The sequence below is a fragment of the Pinus tabuliformis genome, chromosome 2_1 (genome assembly GCF_031772625.1).
Source record: "Pinus tabuliformis cultivar Carrire ecotype Pingquan chromosome 2_1, CPIR1, whole genome shotgun sequence".
Lineage (NCBI taxonomy): Eukaryota > Viridiplantae > Streptophyta > Pinopsida > Pinales > Pinaceae > Pinus > Pinus tabuliformis.
This window is the reverse complement of record NC_142299.1, coordinates 87,722,066-87,736,282: the sequence shown is the minus strand read 5'-3', so window position 1 is coordinate 87,736,282 and position 14,217 is coordinate 87,722,066.

The window sequence follows — 14,217 nt, the reverse complement described above, 5'->3', positions numbered from 1 at the left end:
TATAGCTCCAATTGATAAAACTGCCTTAACTACATTTAATGTTAAAAAGGAGTTAGAAAAAGTTAAGATCCCTATACCACTTTCATAACTTTCGAAAAACCCTGGATATAAAAATCAAGTTTCCAAATGGATACAAAACACCTCTGTTGATGCTGAAAGCAATGTTATTAACCTTCGGGATGAAAAACCAATAGTTATCTTTGGTCCTAGCTCAGATATGATAGATGAAATAATACCCCCTTTCTATGTGACACTAAAGACAAATGATTCCATGTTATACATCTGTATGCTTGATTCTGGAGCATCACATAATCTCATTCCAAAAACCATCATGGATCATTTAAATATTGACATAACTAGATCCTATCATGATTTATACACCTTTGATTCCAAGAGGGTACCTTGTCTAGGATTGATTAAGGATTTAGTAGTCACTCTTGCCCAAATCCCAGTAAAAAGCATAGTATTAGATATAGTTTTCACTGACATCCCTCCCAAATTTGGAATGCTCCTTTCAAGGTCTTGCTATGCCAAATTAGGGGGAACTCTTTAGATGGACATGTCTTATGCCACTATTCCAGTTTATGGGGGAGAACAACTTAGGTTGTATAGAGAAGTTATATTTGTGCACACTGTATGCAAAACAGATCAACCAAGGAACCACCCCATCTATGAAATTGATCAAGATTTTGGCTCCTTTCAACTCTCTTCAGAGAAAATACATGAATCTCAGGTAAAAATTGAAGATGTAGTTGAAAACCCTATATCAAATCAAACCAATGTCTGGAAGTTATTCTTTGATGGTTCTTGTACAAAGGATGGAGTAGGGGCTAGGGTAGTATTAATCTCACCATAAAAAGAAAACATTACACAATCATGTAAACTTGATTTTGAAGTTACCAACAATGTAGCAGAATATGAGGCATTCCTTCTAGGACTACAATTAGCCAAGAGTTTAAAGGTATACAACTTGAGTGTTTTCACTGAATCTGAACTCATTGTGAGACAAGTTAGGAATCTTTTCCAAACAAAGCATCCTAGACTTAGGTCTTATCAAAATGAGATTTGGGATTCCATTGAAAATTTATTTAATGCCTTCAACATAACTTAAGTCCCTAGAAATGAAAACATACATGCAGATTCTTTGGCTGTCTTTGCAAGCTCATTTAAGATTCTTGATCAAACATAAGTGTTATACCAAATCCAGGTCAAATATAGGCCATCCATACTAGATAACCAAAAGCATTGGCAGGTGTTTGAGGATGATGAACAACTAAAATCTTTCCTTCAAGTTGTAGGTGAATTTTCTCTTCTGCAAATTGATGAAGACAATCTTGACATGAGTAATCCTCAAGCTAATGATGATCCAAAACTAAACTCCAAGATTGCAGATCATGACATCATACAATTATCAAACAACTTCATTCCTAAAGGGTTAATTCCTTTAGAGAAACTATTCGATTATAATGATGTCCCTTGAAACCCTCCATCCATTTCTCCTGAAGATGACATCGAAGAAATCAATATTGGAACCCAAGAACAAGTGCAAAATATTAAAATCTCTACATCTTTAGCCCCAGAAGTTAAAAATGAATATCTTAAGTTACTTAAAAAATACAAAGATGTTTTTTCTTGGTCTTATGTTGATCTTAAAACCTATGACACATCCCTCATTGAACATAAGATCCCATTAAAAACTGAAGCTAAACCCTACCAGCAAAAACTTAGAAGAATTAACCTAGTTCTTCTACCAACTATTGAGAAAGAGCTTAAGAAAATGTTAGATGCACAGATTATTCTTCCACTAAGATATTCTAATTGGATTGCCAACCTAGTACCTGTCAAGAAAAAGAATGGTGAAATTAGACTCTGTGTTGATTTTAGAAACTTAAATAAAGAATCACTAAAGGATAACTATCCCTTACCTAAAATGGATCAGTTACTTCAACAAGTTTTTGGAGCTAACAAACTTTCTATGTTAGATGGTTTTTCTGGTTATAATCAGATTATGGTCGACAAGGAGGATAGGGAAAAGACTGCCTTCACAACACCTTGGGGTACTTTTATGTATGCTAGGATGCCTTTTGGTTTGACAAATGCAGGAGCTACATTCCAGAGAGCTATGGATATAGCTTTTGTAGGCCAGGTAAATAAATTTCTTGTTATTTATCTTGATGATCTTACAATCTTTTCTAATTCTAATAAAAAACATTTAAAGCACTTGATGAAGGTTTTTGAAAGATGTAGGAAATTTGGAATATCATTGAATCTAAAGAAGTCTCTATTTGCTATCACAAAAGGGAAATTGCTCAGCCATATAATTTCTAAAGATGGAGTATTCATTGATCCAAACATAGTATCAACCATTCAGACATTATCATTACCAAGAAATAAGAAGGAAGTTCAAGCTTTTCTTGGTAAAATCAACTTTTTAAGAAGATTCATACCCAATTATGCTGAAATTGTCAAAGATATAACTGATATGCTTAAGAAGGGTCATGAGGTTAAATGGACTGTCTCTTCTAGACATGCATTTGATCAAATTAAGAAAGCTATTTCTGAAGCCCCAACCTTGGCCAATCCTGATTATACCAAACCATTTAGCATCTTTTCCTTTGCCTCTGAAACAACCCTTGCTGCTATCTTACTACAAAAGAATGAAGATTCCCATGACCAACCTATAGCCTTTTTCAGCAAAGTCATGAGAGATTCTGAGCTCAAATATGACATAATTGAGGAGCAGGATTATTCCCTAGTCCAATCTTTGAAATCTTTTATGATGTATGTCTTACATTCAACCATCATAGCATATGTCCCCAACAGTGCTGTTAAAACTGTTCTCACTAAACCAGATATTGATGGGAGGAGAGGTAGATGGATCACCCAGATTTTGGAGTATGATCTAACCATAAAAAATACAAAGCTAGTAAAAGTTCAAGGATTAGCTAAGCTTCTGGATGAGTCCAGCTGTAAAGTGCTAGGCATCAACTCTGTTTTGGAAATACCAGGGGAGAATCCACAAGAACCTTCCCAAAATTCAAATGAGAAGAATCCACAAGAACCTTGTATTTATGCAGAAGGGGAGAAACCATAAGAACCTTCCCAAAATTTAAATTAGGAGAATCCACAAGAACCTTCCCTACATCCTGAAGAAAAGAATCCACAAGAACCTTTACCTTGAGATTAGACCATTTCTGTACATATTGATGAGAAATTTCTATTATCAAATTGGTATCAAGATATTGTAAATTTCTTGATTCATTTTGAATGTTCTACATCATTTTCCAAAAGTAAATGTAAAACTCTCAAATTGAATGCAGTCAAATACTGTATCATAAATGAAAATATGTACTGGAAATATCCTATCAATATCTTGTTATTATTTCTAACAGAATAAGGGACTAAAGGGATGATTGATTAGTTTCATGCAGGATTTTGTGGACGACATTATGATTGGAGAACAACAACATATAAGATATTAAGGGTAGGATTTTATTGGCCAATATTGTTCTTACAAGTAGGAGTAAAGGTCAGAAGTTGTGTCCCTTGTCAGATGTTTCTTGGTAAGCAAAAACTAGCAGCTCTTCCAGTAATCCCAACATTGGTCTCAACACCTTTTCTCCAATGGGGATTAGATTTTATTGGAGAGATTCATCCTACTTCAAGAAATCAGCATAGATGGATCCTCACTGCAACATACTACTTTACTAAATGGGTGGAAGCAATACTAGTAAGAAATGCTACTGATGCAGTAGTGATCAAATTCATTGAAGAAAACATTTTATCTAGGTTTGGCTGCCCACAACAGATTGTTACTAAAAATGCCACAACATTTTCCAATATTAAAATGATTGAGTTTTGCCAGAAATATCAGATTTTGTTACACCATTCAACTCCATATTATCCTTAAGGAAATGGTCTTGCAGAATCATCTAAAAAAAGTATGGTAAAGGTTATCAAGAAAACTTTAGCAGATCATAAGAAGAGCCGGGACAGTCATCTAATTTATGCAGTCTTGGCAAACAAGATTACTCCAAAGGGATCTATTGGAAAGTCTCCTTTTTAGTTAGTTTATGGGAAAGATGCAACCTTCCCTACCAACTTAGCTTTCCCTATTTTAAATTTTCTACAGGAATCAACTGATGAACTTGATGATTTTTCAAGGAGGATAAATCAAATCTTTGAACTAAATGAAAACAGAGATGAATTCCAATACAAATTGGAAAATATTAGAATAAAATGAAGAGCCTGTTTGATAGAAGAGCCAGGGAAAGGGACTTCAAGGAGGGAGATTTAGTTCTAAGATGGGATTCCAAAAGAGAAGACAAAGGAAAACATGGAAAGTTTGACAACCTATGGTTCAGACCTCTAGCTATTGCTGAAGTAAAAGGGAACAACACTTTTGTGTTATAAAATCTAGAGGGACAATATTCCACATTTCCTGTTAATGGAAGATTTCTAAAGCATTATATTCAGTATTGAGAAGTTTGGAATAGATTTTACTACCATCATTGTAATAAATCCAGTTTTATTTTACCTTTTCAAACTGTCAGTATGATTTTTACAACAAAGACTCCAGAACTCGAGGAGAAAGCACATGGATCTGCAAGTTCTCTACTTTCTACAAGAGAAAGCAGTCCCCAATTGGAGCCGATGTTGTAGCTCTTTTATTTTTGATAAGTTAGACATTAGTTGAAAAAAATCAAAATGCCATAGAAAATGATAAGTTAGGATATGGACCAAAAACAAATCTGAAAATAAAAATGTTAGGATTTATTATTATTTCAGGTCCATATCATAAAAAATGATAGGATAGTTGCTCTGAAAAAAAGAAGGCAAATGATAAAATGTTAGATAAGCAATAAAAGAAAATATTTGCTTTAGAAAATAAAAATTAAGGTTGCTAGTTCAAATGTGCCTTTGAAATTTGTTTCTTAGTTTAAAGCAATGCTTAAATTCCTTAATCAGGGTTTGATTATTGTTAAATACTTGATCGCTTTGTAAATAGTCATAACATATGATTTTTTTGCATGTGCACAAGCGACAAAACGTCAAAGTAATGCCAAATAACCACCGGGCACTTTTCAACAGATACGATTCACCCCGCCCCGGTCAATAGTGGAGGAAGCTTTTCGGCCCCCCTTCAGTCGCTTCCCATTAATGCGGGGGGGGGGGGGGGGGGGGGGGGGGGGGGGGTTGCGGTCCGAAAAGTAGTTTTAATGGCCGCCCTCTTTTTCTACGTGGCACTCTCGTAGCATTTCAGGCCCCCAAAGCGCAAAACCATAAACCACCCCACCCCTCGAAATCCTGCCAGCGGTTTCCTCTTTTCCAACTGTTGACCTCGTTCCTGCTCCATATCATCCACCTGTTATCTCTCACCCATTCATAATCCACCATGTCATTAACCCATTATCTCTCACCCATTCACAAATCACCACGTCACGAAGCCATTTCGCCATATGCTCCTATGTCGTTGCCAACATTAATTAACCATTCACCCTCCCATTAGACATTAATCCCGCTCCTCTGCAATAAATTGCCTACGGTTAGATTTAAATGGAAAATTAAGCCCCACTTCGCTTATAAAAATCCCATGGCTATACTCTTTACCACCTTTTCTACTTTCATCTAATCACCAAAAGTTTTATTTGATCTGTGTATATATTTCCCTGTCATCCGTCTTTTAGCTAAAAGATTTTCCGAATTCCCCCCCTTGTAGCAAGATGGCTCCCAAAGTTAAAACATAGAAAACTATCGAAGAAGGGAATCCATCCACAATATCACTTGATTTGGATCACCTCCCCCTTGTAGACTCCCTGTTCAAAGTCACTGTCTATGAATGCGAATTCGATTTCCACGAATTTCATTTATGGTTAAAATAGAAATATGCAGATAAAGAGGATCCCATTTGTTTATGGGAAACACTTTTTCACTTGTACTCCTTTCCCAAGACTCATCACTTCCCTGATTTGATCACTTGGTGTCAAGCCATGTATGATCTTGTGGAAAGAATAGTGATGACTTAGGATGGAAAAATCTTGATCACCATCACTACTCAAAGTATAAACCAGATGCTAATGAGACCTTCATCTGATTCCCTCATCCATTTCTCACCAGCAGCTCTCATGGACCTATATAATAAACTCACCTTCCCACAGAGAGCCCTTATTTTTGAACTTTTTTTGCTAGAAGATGCTGAATTACCCAAGAAAAATGCACCTTATTCATCTTCTATGTTCCCTGAAGCCACTAGACATATCATCTCCCTACTATCATATCTTCTAGGCTATGAAAATGATCAACTTGTTGATGAATCCATCGTTGGATTCTTTTCCATTTTCAATAAATAATATCAACCTGCTTTCATGTATAATTATAGCCAATATTTGGCTGAAAATATACATGAACAATTTATGAACTTCACCACACAAGGAGTGTTCAGATATTGCTCAGTCATGATACATTTGATTTTGTTTCAAAAGGGAGATTCATTGTACATTCAACTTAAGAGGCAAGATGAACAGGGAGTGAATCAATCAATGATTCACTGGGCAAAGTTAGTGAAAGCAGCATCATCAAAGTTTACATTCTCTCAGTTCATAGATTCTTTTGTACATCCAGTTCTTCAATTAATCAATAGCCAGGCAGAGCCCACAATTGGAGAAGATATTAAGAAGACATTGCACTTATCAGAACATACCAAGACTGGTGACTGGTATCTGTACCAGAACTACACTGAAATTAGAATATATGGCAGTGAGTTAGATCCATACAAACCGCCTAAGTATGTGCCAATGAGGATATTCTCACTGGAATACATTAGACATATGATAAATATGGATGATGTCCACTTTGTCTCAGGTAAGAAAAATTCACAGTTCAAACTCAAGGCCAAGGTAGGAACATTCATCTGTAATACTAGGTCTGCAGGTACAGAGGCAGACAGATTATTAAAGAGCATGAATCTCTAGCCAAGCTTCACCTGGTCCTATGATCCTTTTGGGATCATTTTAGCCCTTAGAGTTCAGTTGAAGGCAACACCTTACAACCATACTCCCAGGCCAGAATTGGAGAAGTTTATGAACCAGGAGTAGTGGTCTGAAGGTACTCTCTTAGAAGTAGATGAACAGGTTATAACCACTCCACAGGTAAATACTCCAGTAACATAGAGTACTCAACACAAAAGAGCCAGAGAGGAAACTCAGTCAGCTACAAAATCAGTTAAAGAGTACTATATACTACAAAAGAAATTTAACACTAGATTGTCAATGTCATCAGGGAGCAAGCCACCACAAATAATTGATCTTGGAGATCCAGAAGATGTTAAATCGGCAGGGACCACTGATCCCAAACTTCCTTCTACTTCTTCAACTGAACCCATGGAGATTATTCAGTCAACTGAGACTAGCTCAACAAAAGATACTAATATCTTCTCAACATTTTTGGAAATCAAACAAAAGAATGAAAGTCTTAAATCACAAGTATACAATCAATTTTGGAAACAAACATCCACTCTGAGCACAAATTTCTCTCTACCTTTTACTGTGAAAGAGGAAGGATGCAAATGGAATTTTTGTAGGCTCAAATTCCATTTCCAAAATCTACAGCATATTAAAAGAAGACCATATTTTCATTTGATGTAAACAAGATACATCCTATTGATCAAACGGATTTGCATAGGTAATAAGGTGAAATGTTATTTTCAACAATGACTACAACTGCCATGTCTCTTTCCAAACTCAGAACTGCCTTGTCAAATGTGCAGTCACAGATTAAGATTGAAAAACTGTCATCTTTAGCTAAAGATAACAAATTAAAGTATTTAGAAGATATTATTGTCAAAATTGGATATGGTCCCCAAGACTGTAAAGCAATTGAAGAAATACTACAGAAGAAGAATATAGAGATAACAACTTTGAAGAAACAGCTGAAACTGCCTTCAACTAAGGATCCACAAACCAAAGAGATGGCAGAAAATGAATAGCACAAGGAGGAGATGTTAAAGCTCATTATTAAGAAAAATATACAGATCAAGAAAATGGAAGAGAAAATAGAAAAACTACTCAAGGAAAAAGAGGCATCAAAACCTTCTTTGACCTCAGTGACAACGATTCCCATAGCAAGTGCAAAGCCAAGCTCATTTCCTACGGACATTGCTTCATCTTCAGCAATAGTTGAAACAACAAGGATATCACAAGAGTTACAGGCACAAAAACAACAAAATGAAAAGTTACTCCAGAAGTTCCAAGCCCTTGAGTCACAAAAGGTAAAGAATGATACGTTGTATGTAGAGGAAATGTAGAAATCACACAAGTTAGAACAAAGGGTCAAACAATTAGAAATTAAGACTCTAATGGCAGACACTTTGGCCCAGGCTAAAGAGGAAATCTGGTTAGATATCAACCACTCCATAACAGAAGTATGGCCGTCTATTCAAATTATTTTTGAGCAGCAAGAATTTATTGCTAGATGCAAGACATAGATAGATAATCAGAGGGCAGCATTGAGCACAAAACCCAAAGAAGCAGCAGGGATGATCAAAGTACTAAACTCTAAGACTAGGAAACAGTTATAAGAGATAAATATTCTAGATAGGACAGCTACTATTTTGGAGATTAATAAAGTCCTAATGAAGAAGAATCTACTGACTCAGCTGAAAGCAAAGTGTAAAGCTTTGAACATTGCAGTCAAAAGGTTTCATTATAAATTCGGTATTTTGAAAAAGAAATGATTACCAGAGTTAGTGACATCAGATGATCAACTAGTAAAATTGGATGATTACTATGAGAGATTATATACTATTGCAGTAGACAACAGTCAATTTGTAGGGATAAAAAGACAAATTACTGGCAAAGAGTTTTTGGAAGCTTTGAGCCCTGACCTCACAATCAAATATGAAGTTGGACATATTTTTCTCACTAAACCCAATTTTGAAAGATATATCGAAGTTGATGAGATATTTAGAAGAATGGTAAATCTAGAGATACCAAGTGAGCAGAGGTGGGATCAATTGTGTGAAACAATTGATTAACTTTCCATCCCAACAAGAAGACAGCACAACATTTTTGAAGGAACAATCATCAAGAACTTCCTACCTAATAGGACACATCATTCAACAATTTTCTTTTCCTATTTTCTTTCAGGATATTTTTTTAATCAGTTTAGGATATTTTGTTCACTATCCAAACTAGTATAAATAACTCTCTTCTACGAGTTATTAAAGGTGGTACCTTTCCATAAGCAATTTTGTAAAGCATTGATGTACAAGCTCTTTCTAGATCACTGATAATAAAGCAAAGGATTCTGAATTTGATATCATACAGTCTCGTTTTCTTCTATAAGTCTTTCATGTGTTCCAATCATTCTGTTAATTCTGCATATGTTTAAGTTTTACAGAGATATCAGGTGAGAATAAATGTGTTACAGTTATTCTTAAAATTCCTTCTGAAGTTATTATTATAAAGAGATTGAGATATTGGACTGTTTGTCTAAAAGGCTCCCTCTAAATCATAAAATTGTTAGTATCTTATGTAATTTTAAGCATATTTTGTTTAACTTCTGAACATTGGTCAAAGGTTTTCCCACTTATGATGATTTATCTTTCTATCTGAAATTTAAAGTAATCATATCTCCTTACTATTCCTTCTGCACATCTTATCAACTTAAATCATTGTGTGAAGTTAAATAGCAGCCCTTTGGTTATTTATTAGTACTATCTAAAAGGGTTAAATACATCATCCTTATAATTTGTTTTATGTATTGGTCCTCCATAAAAACCAAAACCCAAAACCCCAAAACAAATATCTTAGATGCTCTGGCATGATCAATTGACCATTATCATCTCAGAGGTACAATATTATGCAGAGGGAGTAAACAGTCACCAGAAATAGTCACCATACCACACTTCTCATATTAAAATACTAGCGATATTAAAATTCACGCTTATAAAAATCCAACGCAGGAATGAATGCATAAATACCGCATTTCAACAGTCTTGAAAATAAAAGCACTCACAATATCCACGCCAATACAAAATCAGTGGTCATACCAATAGAGCTTTCAATGTCAAGAAATGTTCACTATGCAGGCACAAAACACAGTCATGCTAGTATCACAGCTCCAAAGAGAAGATTTTGACTAGTATTGAAACTCATTTCTCCATAGTCCTCCACGCATCAAAAATACCAATAAAGATAGACATATCCATGGGCAACATTTAGAGAACGCCATGAACTATTTGAACCATGAGCCAAAGATGTTAGTTTTAGAAAATATGCAGAATAGAGATGAGAGCGTTTAGCGTGATAGAGGATGGAGGAAAGACTGCGGAAAAAATTGGCAGAAGGGAGTTACAAGTGTAGATGGGATGCCAAAAATAGAGGTTGGGATGTATGCTCTGATACCATGTCAGGCCAGGAGGTAACTCCTCAAATCGAATTACGTATGCATTAAGATAACTCATGTTTATATACAGGAGGGACAGACTCTTGGGCTTCACCTCCTCATGTCTCTTCATTTTCCATTATTTACAAATGTTCACCCAATCCCAATGATTAGGTGTCAAACCCAAGGGAATTGTGAAGACCCAACCATAGGTCCTTTAACTATTGATATAATAATTCAATTAAATTTCCCAAATTTTGAGAACAATCAAATAAAATTCACAAAATTTTAGAACAAGGAAAATTTCAGGTTTATAAAACATCAGAAGCATGAACATATATTAATTTAATTCTACAACATGCATAACTTTTAACAATTTACATAAATAAAATAACTAACTGAAGAATACTTGATTCGATGAATTTGTTGGGATGCTCTTGACTCTGTTAGGATGCTCATGTTGGGCTACTTAACTGAATTTACCTCCCAGCCAACTAGGAATGATTTCCTAGCCTGAGGAATGTCCATAGGTTCCCTAGCCCTCTGAGTCCGAGTCCAACTAGTTGTAGTATGTGCAAGTTAAATCCACCACTCTCTAATACATCCAAGTTTGAGTTCTCTCATTTTTCTCTCTATTCTCTTCCTTCTCCTTCTCTACCTTCCTCCAAATAAAATCCCCCAATACCAAAATAAAGAACAGGGATCCCCCTTCTCCTCTCATCCTCCTTCTCTTTATGTCTCTTTCTCTCATCCACTTGAACAAAATACCATTAATTCCATGAATACCTCCCCATCCTTTTAATTTAATGACCTTGACTTTCCTTTTCATATGTTATCCCAAAATAAATTTGGGGAGACACATAGAAACAAATATTTAATTCAGAAATAAATTGGAGAAGACCATATCCTATCCAAAAGTAAATTTGAGAAGACACCTTAAGAATTTAAATATGAGTATTTAATTTAGAAATAAATTGGAGAAAACCATATCTTATCCAAAAATAAATTTGAGAAGACACGTTGGGAATTGATTAGTAATTGAATAATAATAAATAATAGAAAACCATATTAGTAAAATAAAGTTACATATTCACAAGTGTAGGTATTACTTAATTATTGCATTGAGAGGCGCATTCTACAGCCCATTATGACCCTGACGTGTAAGTATGTCATGTCCTAAAAAATTAATAAAAATATTTTTTACTAATGTCAGCCAAATCATTAGCTTGAATATTAAATTATATATAACTTTTTAATCTTATTAATGGACTAAGATTAATTATTAAAATATAACTATGCATTATTATATATAATTTGAATGGATAATAAATTATCTCATACATTTAATAGTTCCTTTATCATATACGTGAATTTGAATGGATCATAAATTTACCTTTAACAAAAAAACTTACCACATTAAAATCATAAATTAGGTAAAATATTAAACATCTTTACTCAGATTTACTAAAGCTAATAGCATCTCTTAAATCAAAGGAAAAAGGTTAATTCAACACAAAGAATCGAAAATCCTGCTCCAAAATCTTTTAATATTTTTTTTGATTAAATATTTGTAAAATGAATCTTTAGAGGGAAAAACCATATCCTATGGATATATTAAAGTCTTTAAAGACATAAATATTTCCACATCAAAGTTCTAATATTTGAAAATATTAATTTGATGTAGTTTTATTATAATTTTTGTTATCATGTCATAAAAAACATTATTAAATCTAATATTAATATTATTAAATTTAATAACTTTGGATTAATACAATATTAAATTTAATATGATATTCAATTTGTTATATTATAATATATATTAATATATCATGATATATGTTTTTCTTGAGGAAAAATCATAACTTTCCATTAATTTGATAAATTACTTGTAGTAGATGCCTCTAACATATGTATTCTGCTGGCCGTAGCCTTCAAGTAGTAATCAAAAATCATATGACCAAAGCCATTTCAAATAGTAATAGTTCTATACCTATATTACCATGCAGGGTATACTGATAAGTCTTAAAACATAAATATAAATATATACATAACATCGTCCAGTAGCTGTGCTATAAACTGTTGATAAAAAACAAAAATAACTTAGGGCATGTCAGCCCTTGGATATGCCCTATCAATGTAGGGCCGGTGATAGTACTGATATTGTTCATCTCCAATCTATTCATGTATCAACCACAGGCCTCTGGGATGTGTCGTAGCCTCCTTGGATAATTTGTCAGCAACCGAGTTATGTTCCCTGTAAATATGTTGACATGTAACAGAATTAAATTGTGCTTTTAAAATCTGAATTTCATCCAATATGTTCCTGAGTGAATGCACATGGCATGCATTAATGTTATTGAACCAATTTATAATGATTTTAGAGTCACCGAAAATCTGTAATTGATTGCATGAATGAGCTAGTGCAAAATGAAAAAGATGTCTGAGGGAGATCAGTTCAACAAAGTTGTTTGTTCCCACTCCTAACCCCATTTGTATTTTGAAATGGTGGAGTTCAGATAGATGGAGTAAAATCCCCCCTCCACATCCCTGTGCTTGGGCTGCACCATCGAAATAAGCCCATCGTATAGAAAAATCAATAATTTTAGGAGATACTACACGGTTTGCATGTGTGATCCTCATCTGGTAATTCATGATAAGTAGCGATGATTTTAGCAGTGATGTGTGCCCATCTGGCCTCTTTTCCCTTGAAAATAATCCCATTCCTTGTCAGCCAAATTGAACAGAAAACGAGGAGAGGTAGACAGTGAGTTTTTGTATCGCCGCTCGCAGCTCTCCAGAGATCCCAAGCTTCAAATACAGATTGACCATAGCATCTGATAGATTTTGAAAGAATATCAAGGACTTGAATCCAAATCTGTGTAGTGATCAGGCAAGATAGGTATTAATATATCATGATATATATTAACTCTAGATATATATATGTAGGGAAGAACAAAGACATAAAGTGATAGAGGTGGAGAGATAGATGGAGTGACGTGTGAGATATGGAGATAAAATGAAGGTGAAGGACATAGAGAGAGAGAGAGAGAGAGAGAGAGAGAGAGAGAGAGAGAGAGAGAGAGAAGGGAAAGATGTAGAGATAGTGTGTATGTTTTGGGGTGAGAGAGAGACAAAGAAGGAGAGATGGAAGGAAGGGTGAAGAGAAGGAGAGAGAAGGAGAGAGGGAGGGAGATAGTGACAAGGTTGGAGGGTGAAGAGAGAGAGAGGGGGGGGGGGAGAGATAGAGGGAGGTGAGAGAGAAAGGGAGAGAGAGGAAGGAAGAGAGAGAACATGATAGAGAGAAGGAGAGAGGGAGTGAGAGAGAGATGGAGTTAGAGGAAAAGAGAGAGGGACGTAAGAATAAATACCTAGAGAGAGAAAGGTGGAGAAGGAGAGAGGGAGTGATAAGGGAGGTAGAGAGAGAGGGAGAGAGGAGAGTAGGAGGGAAGAGAGAGAAACGAGGGAGAGAGAGAATGAAGGGGAAGAGAAAGGGAGAGGAAGAGGGAGGGAGATATATATAGATATGGAGAAAGCATGTGTATGTTTTAGGGGTGATATAGAGAGAGAAAGGAGAGGTAGAGGAGATAGAGATATATATGGGAGGTGGAGAGATGGAAGAAGAGAGAGATAGAGAGGGAGGGAGAGATAAATAGATATGGAGAGAGTGTGTATATGTTTGGGGGGGTGATATAGAGAGACAAAGAAGGAGATATGGAGGGATATATAGATGTAGATGGAGGGGGGAGAGAGGGAAGAATATTTCTTGAACTATATGTATTGATTTCAGTGTAGATGGAAATTTATAATCCTATTTGATTATTTTCACTAGATGTA